The 16,450-nt window shown below is 37.5% G+C and overlaps 1 protein-coding gene across 12 annotated transcripts in view; it reads left to right on the top strand.

Annotated features, from left to right (window-relative positions):
• Window positions 1–16,450, top strand: part of WWOX (WW domain containing oxidoreductase) — a 510,587-nt gene that overhangs the window by 200,802 nt on the left and 293,335 nt on the right. The gene's annotated exons all lie outside the window — the stretch shown is intronic.

The raw sequence follows: 16,450 nt of genomic DNA, 5'->3' as shown, positions 1-16,450 counted from the left end.
TTAAACAAAACTTCTACAGTACCATGTATTGTACACCTGTTTCTGTGTTCATATTCATACCAATGTGAGAGAGACTCCCATATTTGTGGGAAAACCATTGCAGTAGGATTTACACTCCAGCCATATTATTCTCAGTTATATCTCCACAGCGATGTCAAGACAGCTAACGTAGATAAACTCTTTAGGACAAAAGCATAGAAGATGTTATGAATTACCTGAAAATGCAAATTGTAACTGAAAGATCAAGGGAAAAAAAAATATATAGGGGGAATTCCATCTTAGCATCATTGTACCTTGCGTTTGGAATGAGAAACTGTGTTAAGTCTAAGGAATTGCTGTTGCATTAGTGATTAGTTGATTTGGATATGGATTATATTTTACTCTTCATTAGGAAAACTATTAAGCCATTTCAAGAAGGAAAAATCTTCACAGCGTGTTTATGGGCATATCTGAATAACCGATGAGAGAAATAATGCACTTTGGAAAAAAGTCAGGTTTTCTGGGACAGTTAAGTTTTATTACAGTAAAAAAGCTCATAGGGTTCACAAACAGTAGCACTAACTAGTTCTGATGAAGGAAACAGAACAGTAACTGCAGGTGGCCTGAACAAGATGTGTTGTGGCGTGCTCATTTCTAGTAAGGGAACGAGGACTGGTTCTGCTTCTGAGTATAGCTGTTAAGAGATTTTGAGTTCCATTCAGAATGGTGTTCCGAATAACAGCCTGTTCATTGACATCTTTCAGAATGGGAGGGTTAAGGACAAGTGAGGATTGCCTGTGGTAATCAAGGGAGTCTGTAGAAACTTAGGAGGCAGAAAGAAGCTGGCATGTGCTTTTGTTTTTTGATTCTGTCATCTCTTCAGTTGCAGCACTGAAGTGTGGTCTGAAATTTGTCTGGTGCTGGTGAAGCTCCATCTCCAGGCAATGTGGATAGCACAGAGGCTTATTGTGCACAACAGCAGATGTCTATGATGCACATTTTGTAAGTCTAGATGTATCAAATATTTTATTTGTTTGCCACAGCTCAAATGCAATTCAGCAACTGACCCAGCAAGGGGAGCTATAGATTAGTGTGGACGGTTTTGTGGTTTCATAAACCAAAAATTCTCAAATAAAAGCATTTTCTTCAGGATGTATGTCACTAAATTTCTGAATTTTCACAACAGTTTCAAGGGAGGGTTCTATAAAATACTTGACTGCAGGTTGCATGAGGGAACTGCTTATTCTCTCCTAGCCCACCCCCTCAAAATAATTAAAACGTTTGTAAAGCCATGCTGTTTTTGTCTAATATTAAAACAGCATCAATATCTGTTAGTGTGATATCAGTTCATCTGGTCCTGGATAATCTGGTACAGGAGTCAATGAACTTAATGCAGTATTGGTAATCCAAAAGGGTTTGAGTTAAGTGTTTTTGACATGCAGAATCAAGAGTCAAGGGCAAAGCAGACTTTAAATATTCCTTCAGCATAGTCTGGTAGGGATATAATTGAATACCTCAGGTAAAGCATCTTATCAGAAGTAAAGCTGGTTAGTGTCTCATCACCAAACAGGGAGGTGCAGTGCGTCTTCTCCACACAAGTGCTCTTTTGACATTGTAGAAAGTCCTTTCAGATCTTAGTTCACACTGGAAATTCTTCAGGGCTGCATTTGTACAATATAGGATAAATTGTACTTCATCTGAGTTGCTCCTTGGCATGGTTGTCATTCTAGCATTTTAGTAGTTAATGCCAAAGCAGCTAAAGGATTGTGAGAAGTTGCACAAAAAAAGGAATCTGGAAAGGGATAAATATTGTATGTTTGTGTTGTTAATGTGACATAAATCCTCATGGTAAAATACAGAAATGTTTCCACTCAGACTAGAATTATAGATCATATGTTCTTTTAAGAGGTATACAGAGATAATTTACTAAAAAGACATGTATCGGGAGACCAAACTGCCAGAAATTCTCTATCACAATCTATCTCTGGGGTTGCAAAAAACTGTGCAGAGGATGAAGTCTGAGCATAAACAGTGTGTTCAAACGTCTGTGAACAGACGAAGTTTTATGACTCCAATTTCTCTAAGTCTTAAAGCTGCATTATGGGTACTGTGATGTTTGATATTTTTATTAAACACCAGTTCCTGTAAGTCATGCAGTTGTGGATAATTCTCACTGAAAATAAAAGTCCTTCCACCTGTAAATGTGGATAGTGCCTTGATCAGGCAGAAGGCTGAGAGGTCCATATCATGTTGTTAGTTGTGCTTTACTGGTGGAGCTACATCAGTACCGTAGGGTCAATGTCGGTGAAAAAGTTAAAGTTAATTTGTGAGACAAAGTGTCCATGAAAACGTGAGGAATTGAAGATTTTCTTTTTTTCTTTTTCTTTCTTTTTTTTTCATAATTCCTGTTGCAACTCTTCTTTCTAATAAGAAAATCAAGAAAGTACAAATTATTTTGTAAGGTGTGCTCCTTAGTGAGGCTCCTGTGCTCCTGTGGAATATGGCACCCCGGTTTTTCAGGTCAAATTCAGAGTTGTAATTTTGACATGAACAACTTATGTGTCATCATTAAAATACCAAAGTTAAGGTTATTTTTCTCCTCTCCACTCCCCTTTCCTTTCCTTGGGGGGAGAGATGGGGGGGAGGGGGGGGGTGGAGGGGGGAGAAAAAACAATCAAACAAAAACCCTCAGTCCTGCAAGAATTGGCTATTTGGCTGTTTACTTGGGGGAAAATTTACTTGGAATTTCTAGCATTATGGAGGCACTAGAAACTGAAGAAGGAACCTTCTCATCTTTAAAATCATAAAATATCCAAAGTGAGTGAAAGGAGTGTTTGAAGCTTAGGAATATTATTTAGTATGTCAAAAAGGGGACAAGCAATGATATGTTTAACTCTGCTTTAAGTATACGTGACCTATCCTGCCAAATGGTAACAACAGTTGGTAGGAGGCTTGCTCACATAATGAAGACGTATTTTTTAAATTAATATTTATTTGTTGTGGTTGTTGTTTTGGGTTTCAGTTATTATTTCTGCTGAGGTTTTATCTCTTTCAACACTTTCTCCTTTTTATTTGTGTGCTAAATGTTTAAATGATTTATTTTTCAAGAGCGTAAAATAAAAGAAGAAAAGTTCCTCATAGCAAGAGTTCGATTTCACAGTAGTGTAGTATAGAAATCAGTTCAAAAATAATATCCTTAACATCTAGTATTCACAGAAAATGCAGTAGATGCCTTTTAGAAATAAATATGCTGAACTTTAAGTTACCAGACTGATTCGTGAGGATGGTGAGTAATTTTGTAGAAGCATTTATTGCACAGCTCAACCATGCTGCATCACTTGCAGGAATCTGGCATGATAGAAAAAATACAACTCTCAAATGAACAAATCTCAAGCCAGTTATATTCACCCTTTTTCATTTTCCTTTCCATTCATAATTGCTTCTAAACTTATGTGAATTTTTCAAAATAACTGTCTTATTGATTCGAAGTAAGCTATAAAATGTCATTACAAGAGCCATTCACTTTTTTTTCTATCTGATTACTGTATACAGACACTGATCAGGCAAAATGCTATTTTTTTTTTTCTTTTCACATGTGGCGTGCTTTGTACCTGTTATGTATGGAAAACAGAATGAGGGAAATGTCACAGACAGAGAAGGGCATTTATCATGAATGATATCTTGTGTTCATACAGCTTAAGATAAAAGGCTTTATATCCATACAAAATGCAGGACACTTGGTCTATACTGTGTTACAAAATTTCTGCCAAAGCCTTTTTCATTCATGTGTATGTAAAAATATTCTAAGATATAGGAACCTACCACTGTCAGGAGCCACTCAGGTAATTTTCTGTCTTTTATGTGCATTTATAGGCATTTTCTTATAATAAGGTATAATTCCTGTCTAGAAATAACGATTTCCAAAAAAATAGGAAACAGTTTTTTATATGTGGGTGGTGCATACACAGTGTTAACAAAAATATACCTGAATAAGTGTCAAAGAAGCTTACATTTTTCATTTCTTTGGTAATGAAGGGCTCATTCTACAGCTATCCATTTTCAACACTTAAACCTTTGTACACTTGCAGAGGTTTTCTTTGATATGTCTCGGAATGATGGATGTTTGGAATGAGGAGCTCTAAAGAAGTTTGTGCTCTATATCACTATAGGAGTGAAACCAGTAAATTTAGAAGATACAGGAAGAAAGCTTGTGTTTGTTGGCAAACTATTACTCTAACTAAATCATCAGGGTGATTTGTGTGTAGGTGTATATGAAAATTCTCAGAGTTCATAATGAAGAATTTTTAAAAGAGCCATTTTTCAATAAGCTATCCAATACAGTTGTACACATTCCTGGCGAACTGCAGAGAAGCTTGAATTCCTTTGGATATATTTGGAAAGTATTCAGAAAGAAATGCTATGCTGCCCTGCAGTAAGCCAAGTAAGCCAAGGTTTCCTGGAAGAAGCAACAGTTATTGTCTTACTGTGCATTTCTGTTGTCTTTTGTTATGAGAGGTGCCTTTACTCTAAGAGCGATGAACAGTAAAGGTACCCTTTTGAACTTAATTTCTGAATATTAACTTGGGTCTTGGGCTAAAGCCAACTATCAGGTGTGATATCAAAGCCAGTCAAGTTGCTGCATTTCTGTTGCTGTAATTTCAGGAGGAATAGATATTCCTGTTTTTCAGAGACTGAACTCTTTGCAACTTCACCCATGACCCTTTTCTTTCCATGATTCCGTAAATGGTGTAGTAATAATAAAAGTCTGAAGTATAGCCAACTTGGATAAAAACCATGAAAACCTAGGGACAGAGGGCAAGGTGTGAAATATCCAAAAAAGCTGTAATGACAAGGATGATGGAAAGAAAATGTGAAGGTAGGCTGAAAGAGACAAAGCTAAGTACTATGTGAAACTTATGAAACGAAGAGTGAGATTTTGCTTTTAAATGTGCTCTTACAGTTTTCAAATGAAATTAAAGCAAGAGAAGATTACTCTTCATATTAAATGGGGATAATGTATTCTTCCTGTGTTATGCTTAGGCTATTTTTTCATTGGGGGAGGAGACCAGAAACTATGACATGCCACTTAGCAGTCACATCTAACTCTGTAGGAGGTAGATTAGTTCTCTGTACGTTTCCAACACTAAGGATTATTTTTTGGAAAGAGCTTTGGAGTACAAAATGCTGCTAGCTTATACACCATCCTTTCTATAAGTTGTCTGGGTGTAAAGAACAGTTTCCAATCATTTAACTTATTTGTAAACCTGTTCATTTTACACCTTCCACTTTAATTTCAAAAGTAGCTAGTAGGCCTTCCTGCTCTCTGACTCTTGTTAACTGTTGCACCATAGTCAGTAATTGGAACTGTTTTTTGTTAAAGATAGTCTTAGTAGAATCATCTGGAGAAGCCAAATTTAAAAAAAAAAAAAAAAAAAGGAAAATATAAAACAAAAGCAAGTAGTGGAGAATTTTCAGTGTTAGTTATTGATTTCCTTGATTGTGAGAACACAGGAATGCTGACACTCAGTGTACCTAATTGTGATTTTATTGACTATCATTTCTACCTTGTTTATACTGCCAGGGTCTGTTGGTCACTGTGACTGATGGTTTTCACTCATTCAAAGTCTTGCAGGTTTGACCAAATAGTCTTTTGTTCTTTTCAGTTTTTCTTAATACAACCACCCTGCCCCTTCAAGCTTTGTGCACCATGAGCACTGCTAATGTGGAAAATAGAGTCTTATAGCAATGCTCTGGAGTGTAGAGGGACATGTGTTTTGAAGAAAAGTTGATCGTGATTCCTGAGATAATTCAGCGAGTCACTTTCTGAAATCCTATCTTAAAGTGCGAGAAGTAATCAGTCATTAGAGATCAGTACATATCAGAACATAGTTTCTGATAATTTTAGTATTTTCTCAGTTTATACTACGTAGTTGTACATTTATAGGTGTAGTGTGAGCTACTTTTCACGCCTTTCCCAGTGTGATTACTTGTGTAATGAGCAGCCACCTTGCATTAGAGAGCATGGCACCGCTTCCCTGGGTTAGCAACATCTTGATTCTAATTAATTTATAAATTTCCCAGGATCAGCCCAAGATGCCCAATCTAGAGACAGTCCTCAGTGTGTAAATAGAGCTGGACTTCTATGAAGGTTTTATGATGTGAACAAACAAGGAAGAGGCATAGGGAAGGGAAACAACAACTTTTCAGGCATGGATGCCAGAGCAATGTTCAGAAGATGTATGTATGTTCAGGTGATAGGGGATCACTGTGGGTGCTCCCTGTGCCTCTGGGACAGCTCTGTCTCCTCATCTGCCTCTTGATGGGGCACCTTTCTTGGAAATGTTCTGCCACCTCTGCTACACAAGGTGGAAAAGACGTATAGAAATAGCATAGTGCTCCATGGTTTTGTCTGTCTTTCCAGTATGATTTTTGGTTTTCCCAAACCCAGCTCGGTTCAGTATACATCTTCTTCCCAAAACAGGTCCTGACACTGTAATATGCTTCCACAGTGAGAGGAGATGGGAGAGATATATGTTTACTCCCTTCTAAATGGGAAGAAAAATCTATTATGTGAAAAGGTCCTTTTCTGAGATCTTCTACCATTCACAGATCCTGCTGTGGAGTAACCAGAAACCCTGTCATATATCATTCCTTTTTCCCTTTTTAAATCTAGTTATGTTGTACGAAACAAAACAAAACAAACACAGAAAACAACAACAAAACCAAACAAAAGAGGTGGTGAGCAATTTATTTTTTAAATAACACAAACATCATAATTCAAATATGTTCATGTTTTTCCTCTGGTAATTTTAGTTTTCACATTTTTCTGGTGTATTATATGGCAAGAAGTCATTAAGATTTTTATGGTAATGATTACATTAGCCTTATAGACTATTTTTACTAGACTGTTTTTACTGTTACATTTGCTACATAAGCCTAATTTTATGTTATTGCAGTGATGTTCCTTGGTGTGTTCAAATAATCGATAACAGTACAAGGGTTGTTCCATTGGGATCACATTATATAAGTTTATAATATACAATATAAGCTTTGATGTATACATGGAGTGTTTGCTGTTTTTCCCCCTCTTCTTAAGTATAGAAATTTCTAGTTGTGTTTATTCCCCTCGTCAGCATACTTTATCATATCAAAGCCTTTACAGACAGTGTAGAACTACTGAGTTATGTTTGGGTCATGTTTTGCAGTGTGCCCTTTAATACTGTAGCTTTAGAAATGCAATTTTCAGCCTCTGCTTATTAGAATATGATAAAGTATTCCTGGTCTATGTCCAGCTCCACTAATCTCCAGACTACACTTCATGAATTAGGCATGAAGATTTTAGTCAATGTGCTTTCAAAGACCAATGTTTAGGGAATCATGGATTTTCTACAAGCTGAGGGAGAAATCTATAATAGGAAGAACTGATTTTCAAACATCATATTCTGTAGAAGGAATGACCAGTTCTGGCTTGGAAACAGAAAACATTTTCTTTTAGAATACTCAAGAACTGGTTAAAAATGTACTGTAGGTTTTAACTTATAAAAGGAGTAGCTTTTAAAAATGCATTGTAAGTACTGTATGGTGTATAGTGCCTCATACATATTAGATACCACGTAGACACCTCCTGAAGTGTGGGTTAAAAAACAAGTCACACTAAAGTTGAATCAGTTTAGCAGTATTAACCTACTCACTGATGGACGTTCGTCTGCTTTACCCGTTCACACGCAGCAGATCCTGCTGTTGTGAGGTCTGACACAGGAAAAGCAGTGGTACTGTCAGCTAGAATGTATAAATATAGAGTGTAAATTCTGTCCTGCTGCTTTAGCTTTCACTGAAGGTTAAGTCCAAATAAACTTAAGCATAAAGAAAAATACACAAAATTATGCATTCATAATGCTATCCAGTCTGACCCTCAGGTGTCCACTTTTGACCTTAATTGTCTTTTGTTTCTCAGTAAGAGTCATCATCTTGATTTTTGTGGAATAAAGGCTCAAAGATGATTCATGAGCAAGTCATCTTGAGGAAGACCTGTAAGCAATCACTCAGACTTGAAAGAACTATAAACAATATTCACCTCACTGAGAAGTGTCACTTGTTGGTACACTACACAGCTTGATTTTAGTATTGATAAATGTATATATATATATTTAATAGGAGAAAGGTGGTATCAAGGCAGTATTAGTTTCATAGCTTTTCTATGCAAAAATCTAGTGCAACTGTGTAAGGCAAAGTTTGCAGTGTTTGCACAGATCTCTCCTAGAGTATAATGTGTAACCAACTGTTGTCTTAGGAAACTGCAGCACTATTGCACAGTCTCATAGTGAGATACCTTTCTTGCACGGCAGCTAGTTATGGTATAAGTAAGAAGGGTACCCTTACATAGAAAAGTATGTCTCAGTTTTTCATGCTATTGACTGTACTGGTAATTCTTGAGATCAGAGTAACAGACAACATCACACAAGAGCTTTGAGCTCTTTTTCAGCACCACAACATCCCTAAAAGGGAAATGAGACAGCTGAATGTAAATTATTTTGAATATTGAACACCAGCTCACATCCTTCCATATTCCATGTAAATCCAAGAAAAATGATAAGCAGGAATGTATCTGGAAAAAGTTTGCTGTTGGTAGAATGACTTATATTGCATCCCTTCCTCTTGTTCTAACATTTCTCTGTGTACTGCAGACAGGGATCATCTAGTCTAGTACAGGCTCTTCCTTGACATCTGTATAGCCAGGGACCAGGAAAAAGTAGGGAGGTAAATAGAAATCCTTAATTAACTACACAGACTTCATAACGCAAAAGTGCATTATGCATATAGTTTAATGTAGAACATGTAGATGTGTTAATATGCTAATAAGAATAGGATGAAAAAATTGTGGTAAATTTGAAAAGAGGAATAACAATCATCAGCAGTTCTTTCTTTGGAAAACACAAAGGATTGGGGTAGCTACAAAATAATGGTTAAGGAAACCTGACTTTAAAAGATTTTTTTTTTTTTTTCCTGTGGAAAAGTAAGGAAAGGTGAGATTAATACTATATTGGACTATGTAAATCTCAGCTCTTGGCTATACCCTTTTGTTCAAAATTCCATGCTGTGTTCTGCCATGTCATTCAGTTGTTTTTTTTTAGAAAACATACAAACAAAAAACACAAGCACTCCATGCTTCACATTGCTATATAAATTTGCAGCATAAGCAAAATATTGGTTAGAACGCAGAGGAGGAGAATTTTAGGAAATTTACAGCTAGGAAATGTAGAATTTTAGGCTTTTGTTTGTTTGTTTTTTAGTATACCATAAAAGTTAAGTATGTTTTGTTAAATTCGTTATTAACTTGACAGCCTGTTCCTAAAATTTGCATGAATATCTAACATGTTAGCATAGGTGGAAGGATCAAGAGGGTCTATATGACAGTTGCTTGAACTACAATGAAAAACTCAAAGTTATCATCTGCTAGTCTTTGACATTTCTATGGTACTTTTGGTGTTCTTTCAGAAACAGAAAGAACAAATAGACTTAAATTATTAGATACTGTGTTATCAAATACATGGTTTAGGTGCTTGGAGTTACAAATAAGTATCTCAAGATTTTAAAAACAAAATTCAAGCAGCCCAGGAAGTTAAGCCTCTACACTGCTCACGTGCTTTTGAAAATCACAGTGAGCCCATAGCTTCCCTTTGAAGTTTCCAAATAGCTTTGAAAATACTGTCAGTGTTGCCTAAAGACTAAGTATGGTAGGAGCCTAATTCCTAATAAAAAAAAAAATATTTTCCTGAATCTTACAAAATTTCAATGGTATTTATACATCTAAGTGCATGAATCACTTTTGAAAATGAGATATGTGCTTCTAAATCATATATTTTTCCAACAGCACCTTCTTTGCCTGGGCTTGCATTTGTCCTGAGGGGAATGGCAAGGAGGCAGAACAGGGACTCCTTGTTCTAGATTTCCACAATTGAAATATCATTTATTAAGCTACATTGCACATACAATTTAACTGCCTAATGTTGAAAACTGCTTCATTTGATTGCATATGTAACTGGAGTAAATATTCTTGCATGGGATTGTGTTGGAAGGGTTTTTTGAATGCTGTGTTAGATGTGCTAAGGTTCCTCATTGAGTTTTACTATTTGGTTTTAAATGATTACCTAAACTAGCCCTGTGTAACATTTTTAGCTCTTCAAGGGTCATTGTTTCCTATCCATTTTTTAATCTTTTTTGGGCATGCTATTGATGCTGTTAATAAAACTGCCTTCTTCAATGGCTTATAGAGATTAGAATCTTAGATTAGTGTAGTTTTTTTCTCTATGTATTACAGGAAGTATCTGTGCTATATGGTTGGAAAATGTTGACATTGTAATGTCTTTTCCTGCATTTGTGGGCAATAATGGATTGAAGAGTATCTTACATATTTTTATTTTGCCAAAATCCATACTGGTTAGACACATGCCCATAATTCACATTTTTATAACTATCATTAGAACTCCTGCTGATGATTGATAGACTGAAATTTCTAGGAGAGGGTCTTAAAGAGTACTCATCTAGAAATCTTTATGGAAGGACAAATAATAAATTGCTTTATAATATTTATATTTATACCAAATGCTTAATGTGCTCATTTGTTTTCGAGCTAAGATGGGATAGTCATTATAAAACTACAGGAAGAGTATGGAGGCAAAACTGTAATCCTACTAAAGGGAGGTGTGAGTCGGTCACTACCGGGATATCAGCCCCTTGTATTTGGAGACAGCAAACCAGTCCCAATGCTCTCATCAAGTCAGATTTCCAGCAGCAGTTAAGTATCCCATCCTTGTCTTCAAAGGAAGGAATTCAGAATATCTGTAGACCATGGTAGTTGTTTTTATCATTAAGACAGAAGTGATTCTTAAACTTACATGTCATAAATACCTAAACTTGTAATGATGATGTGTATTTTTACTTCTTGGCTTGCTTTCCATTTGGTTCTGTCAGTTACAAAAGTCTTATATCCTCCCATCTTCTCCATCATAATTCTCTGAATAAACTTGAGATTCCTATATAACAGCAGTAATGATGTGCTGTTGTCAGGATCTTACCCTAAAACAGCATATCTTTTCTCAGTCCAGAACCAATGTGAAATGACTTTTTTACAACAGCATTTTCATTCTTTTATCCTTCAAATTAATTGTTTTCTTTGGCATGAAAATACAAAATGACCATCAGACAATGGCCAAGTCCAATTTAGTGGGTGAGGAAGGTGAAGCAAGCAAATTTATCACAGAAGGAAGATTGAAACTTGATTGGCAACTCTGTTTTTCCCTTATGACAATTCAAATTATTCTCAGAATACATCTTTGTTATAGGATATCTTCTTAACCTTATCTTTTAAGGCTCAAATGTGTGATAATTTAAAGTTATGATTTGATACCCAGAAAAATTTTGGGGAAAGTAAGTCTTTGCTGGCAGGCGCATAGGAATCTTGGCTCTGAAATATTCACTAAATTTATGACTGTTTGCCAGACTAATAACCTGCTGGTTGTCTGGTCAGATCCTTTATAATGTGAAAATTATGATCCAGTTAACATTACTTTATGACTACACAGGGATAAATAAAAACTGTCATTTTTCTATATTAAATTTAATCTAAATACAACACTTCTGTAGTCTTATTTATACAATATTGAATTTTACCCTTTTATCACTGATAAATGCTGTTGAATCCTGATTATTTTGGGTCACCACTCCAAAAACTCTGTTGTGCTTATAGTTCTATTTATTTTAGAACTTTATCTTAAATGAACAGAGCTCACTAGGTCTTAAAAGACACACACACACACACACATATATACACAAGTTCCTCTATAGGCAATGTGCTGTGAACTAACACATTTGGCACAGTAGTGTGGAAATTGAAAATAGTGTGTAAAAAGTCAGCTTTTTTAAAGCCAACAAATTACATATATTTACTTTTCTTATTTTGTTAATTAATTCTTATTATTTCCTGTTTTTAGCAATAGAGGGGTTATTTGTACCAAAGTGGTCACGTCAGGTTTTTTTGCCCTGTCTGTCCCTCACCAAGACTTCAATCTCCCTGTTACTACAGGAAAAACTTCCTGCTTTTTTGAAGCAGACGTTTTTTGTCATCAATCCTGTTTGATTCAGTCCTACACAGGTTTGATCAAGCCACATATCCTCTCACTAGGATCAATTTTAACCATGAAGTATAGATTGAAATACCTGTGTGTGTCAATTTGACAAAGAGAACAGAGGATATATCTTTACTAGAACTGTATTACAGTTGACAGATTGCTCCCCCCACCTTCAAGTATTGATGGCACGGAGGGATCACACATTGCTTTAGCTGCAGCCTGTCTTTGCTGTAGCATTGCTAGAGTCCATGAGAGTCATCTTCTGCCATGGTCTAGCTGGGTGTACACGCTCTTTGTGTTTCTTATTTGGAAAACACATGTTTTAAAAGGCATTAGAAAGAGCTGGAAGCAGGCTAAGCTAACAAATTGGCAAACAAATTAGAAGAAAACAGGTAGGAAGAAACATATCTCTTGTGCAAATGAAGGCCCTGTCCTCTTTGTATCCCCCTTCCTACTGCTGCAAAAGCCTCTAAATGCATCAGGAGACAGTGCTGGGAACGGCCCACATGGTGCGTGGACTTCTTCACTGGAAAGACGTCTGTGGGACACTGGTAGAGCTCTCCCAGGTCAGAGCTTCTGCATGGCAGCCTCTCTAAAGCTGTCAATGTCATTTTTGTCTAACAAAGTCCAGCACCATCCATCTCTGCCAAGACATGAGAGGAAGAGAAGCTTTTGTTTGTTTGTTTGTTTGTTTTTAATTGCAATTTAGAATTAAAAAGAGAAAAAAGACCATGAGACACTAAATTTGAAGACTTGGAGCATACAGCTAGAAATAAAATCTGAAAAAAAAAACCTGTTTAATAGGTATGTAAGTGGGGCCCCATTTGTATATAGATTTCCGTTATTGTTACATTTCAGGTAGCAGAAAAAAGGGGGAAAAACGGTGAAAGGGGGTATTTCTCCAGTGTGAACGCATAAGGATAAGCCTGGTTTGCAATATTCCTGACCCATCTGTTTAGCTATACTCTGCTTTGGGACCAAGGTTTGTGATTTCCTCTTTGGTATGTAAAATTAGGATAAAAATGACTCTGGTTCACTTGCATAAGAACCCATCCCTCAGAACCTTAACCTATTGTTAAGATCTTTCTTACTTAAAGGACAGTTACTTTAATCGCAGTCTATTGGCTTGCAAGACCAGTTTTATCTATAAATCTGTTTTCAGCAATACAATATCCAGTCAACTTTATTAAGTCTTTCTTTTATAAATTAAATTCTTTTTCTATTAAGGGGTTTATAATAACAGTACATGACCAGCACTGACAACAGCTTACTAAAACATAGGCTAAATTTATCTTAAATCTCAGTTGCAAAAGGTCCAAAGATAGTCACACAAACGTATTTCATCTTTCAAATGAAAAAGCTCCTTTGGCACATTCAAAAACCATGAGTTTTGCTATGGTTCATTTGCGTCTAAACCCTTAAATTGTGAATGTACATTTCAGCCATTCAGTGCACCAGCAGGAGCAAAAGCAACAGTGTATCTTTATATAAAAACTCCTAAAAGGCTAAATTATCTCATGCAGTGGTATTCATATGCTTGTATTACAATAGGGGATGTGACTTATGGCTCTAAATCTATTTTTTCATTTTAATATTTTTACCAAAATTGCATAAGTCACGTGCCGTTTCATTCCCGACTGCACATGGTAAATATAAAGCCATGAGAGTCTGACTGTATGACTCTGAAAGAACGTGGATAGCACAATTAGCAAATGACTCTTAGTAATTGTACATTTTCTCTTCATGGCGAAGAATGATCTGCAATGTTTTCAGCCTAGAAATAACACAAACAGAATCCCACTTATCAAATTAGATAGCAGGGGCAGGTGAAACAGGATTGTAGAAGTTTCCTAAACCATGTGTTTGCTGTATATACTGACAGAATTAAGCAAACATGAAGTCATCCTAATTACTGATGAGCAAAGGGATATTTTCCACTGCATTCCCCCTCACTCTCTTTCTCTCTCTCTCTTTTTTTTTTTTTTTTTTTTAATGCAGGTTGCTATTGTTGTAGTTCAGAAAGCCCCGGGCAGCTTAGAAATCAGGCAAAAAATCAATAGTCCACTTGTTGAAGATAAGTGAATTAGCTTGTGTTGAATGTAACTGAGTACCTGAACACTTCAGTGAGCAGTCTTTGTTTTGTGAGAAAGGAGATTTGTAAGGTTTCTCTTCCGAGGACTGTGATGGTGCACATCTCAGATTAATCAAGCTGAGTAAGAGGGAGTTGACCATTTACACTGGGAAATAATTTGTGAATTTTCTTTCTTTCTTTCTGGTTACTAACCATAGCTCATGACGCTAAGCAGATTTCCACACATCTCAAAGCTGATTATGGATCTCACAGAAGAATTTTAGAGAACGATAACAAAGGGGAGCACAATAAGTAGTAATATACAGTAATTTGCCATGGGCCAAATTCAAAATTTGTTTTTCACTCTATGTGGGCCCACGATCTATTTTCTATTTCCTTTCATAGACATTATGTTTCTGGCAAGCTCACTGCATGCATTTATGTACTAACAGGAAAAAATGCCTCTGTCCAGTGTGGTCTGAAGTTGGTACACAGACCATTTCTAATTCTCGTATCCAGAGGCAGCAACCCTTGTTCCTGCTCCAATGGGCTCTTGCCGGCATTGCCATCGTAGAGGACTGTCAACAACTGTTTCCTGGCTGGCTGCTCTGAACTACAGCCTGAGAAAGAACTCAGTTCTCTTCCCACTAAAACCACTTCGGACTGATTTCTTTGTTATTCATACCAGTCACTAAGATGCTGTTCTCCTAGTAAAGCTGTTTCTGAGACTCCATCGTGCATCCAAAAGTGGAAGAGAAACGCAAAAACATTCTTAACCCAGCATTCAGGTTCCTGATCGTTGAGCCAGAGAAATGGGAGGGCTCCTTGAAGTGCCCTCAGATATCCATAGCCCAGGAGGCCATTTAAGCAGCCATGGACAGCATTGCCTGTTGTTGGTAGCTCATCTAATTTCTTCACGAATAATCAGTTTGAGAGATCTGGAAGTGGTTGTGTGGGATGAATTCTTACCAGGACATTGGTCCTCTTGTGAACTGCAGCCCCAGCACCAAGGATGAGCCCCAGTCAGTCAAAGCTGTTCCAGGCAGCAGTGTTCCCATCCCGTCCCCTACTCTCTGAACAGGCCAAAACCAACCTGCTCAACTTCAGAGAGTTAATAGCAGAATTGTCACCCGGGCACATTAAACTTGGGGTCAGAAGAGTTTAGATCTCAAATCAGCTGACTTGTTTTCATTTTTTACGTAATGTTTTTGGGGTGAATCTCTTGAGCTTTTAAAACAATCTCATGGCTTTTAGCTGTGGGGGTGACAGGACAGAATTATCAGTTAGGGTAGTTGGTTACTTTTTTAAAGCAGTAACCTACTACTTTACTACTTTGGACAGTGATCTACCTCACCCAATTGTCCTGTAATGCAGGAACCATTTTCCACATACACTCAACAGCCGTGTAAGCAGAGGGCCCAATGTACAAATGATGTCAGACCTATTCTTTTCAGTCCTGACCATGTCACCCACCTGGCGATGCTGGTGATACATCACCTTGGCCTGTTTCCCTCAGTCATCCAGGGCTGGGTGGCAAAACTTCTAAATGTTGCCCATGCTAGCTTGTTTTCATCAAAATAAATCAGGCCTGCAGTTCCTCCTACGTGGCACAAAAGAGCAACCTTCACAGCTTCTGAAGACTAAAGCCAACTTTGACCAGTTTAGCATTCCTTAGCTGTGGGAGTTTTGACAGCCTGAGACTGTAGCCAGGGAGAGCTGGTATCAGCAACGTGAGGCCTTTTTCAGTGATCACACCTGGGAAACGTTTCAGGTGTGGCCTGCACTCCAGCGTGCAGCCTGCGGCGGCGGTGCGGGTCAGGGCAGGAGGTGATCCTCGCCTCCTCCCTCTCCCACCCTAAATCCACTTTTGTGGCAAGCCCTGCAGCTCAGGCTAGGCACCTGTAGGTACCTGTTCGAGCCTTCACGACGGCTGTAGAGACCAAGTAGGATTTTTCCTGTAATTACTTCTCCCAGCTGCTGGGGACACTGTGGCATCAGGTATGACAGTATCCAGGATGTTCCCTATCCACCCTGCTTGTTTTACAGTTTTCGTGAAGCCAGTGCAGGTAACACCTGTGTGTGGTGGAGAGAGCAGCCTGGCACAGTGTGTGTGTGTTTGTGTGCATGTGCTGGGGGGGGAGGGGGGGGGAGATGACATGATACAACCAGAAGACGACAGGATACGGAGAACTAACTGGAGACTGTGAAGGATCATCAACTGAAGCTTTTCTCGTCTGTCTGAGAAAAATTAGGTCCCTGCATCATTCCCAAA

Source organism: Anser brachyrhynchus, assembly GCF_964034855.1.
Source record: "Anser brachyrhynchus genome assembly, chromosome: 12".
Taxonomy (NCBI): Eukaryota; Metazoa; Chordata; class Aves; order Anseriformes; family Anatidae; genus Anser; species Anser brachyrhynchus.
This window is presented reverse-complemented; position numbering and strand designations above follow the sequence as displayed.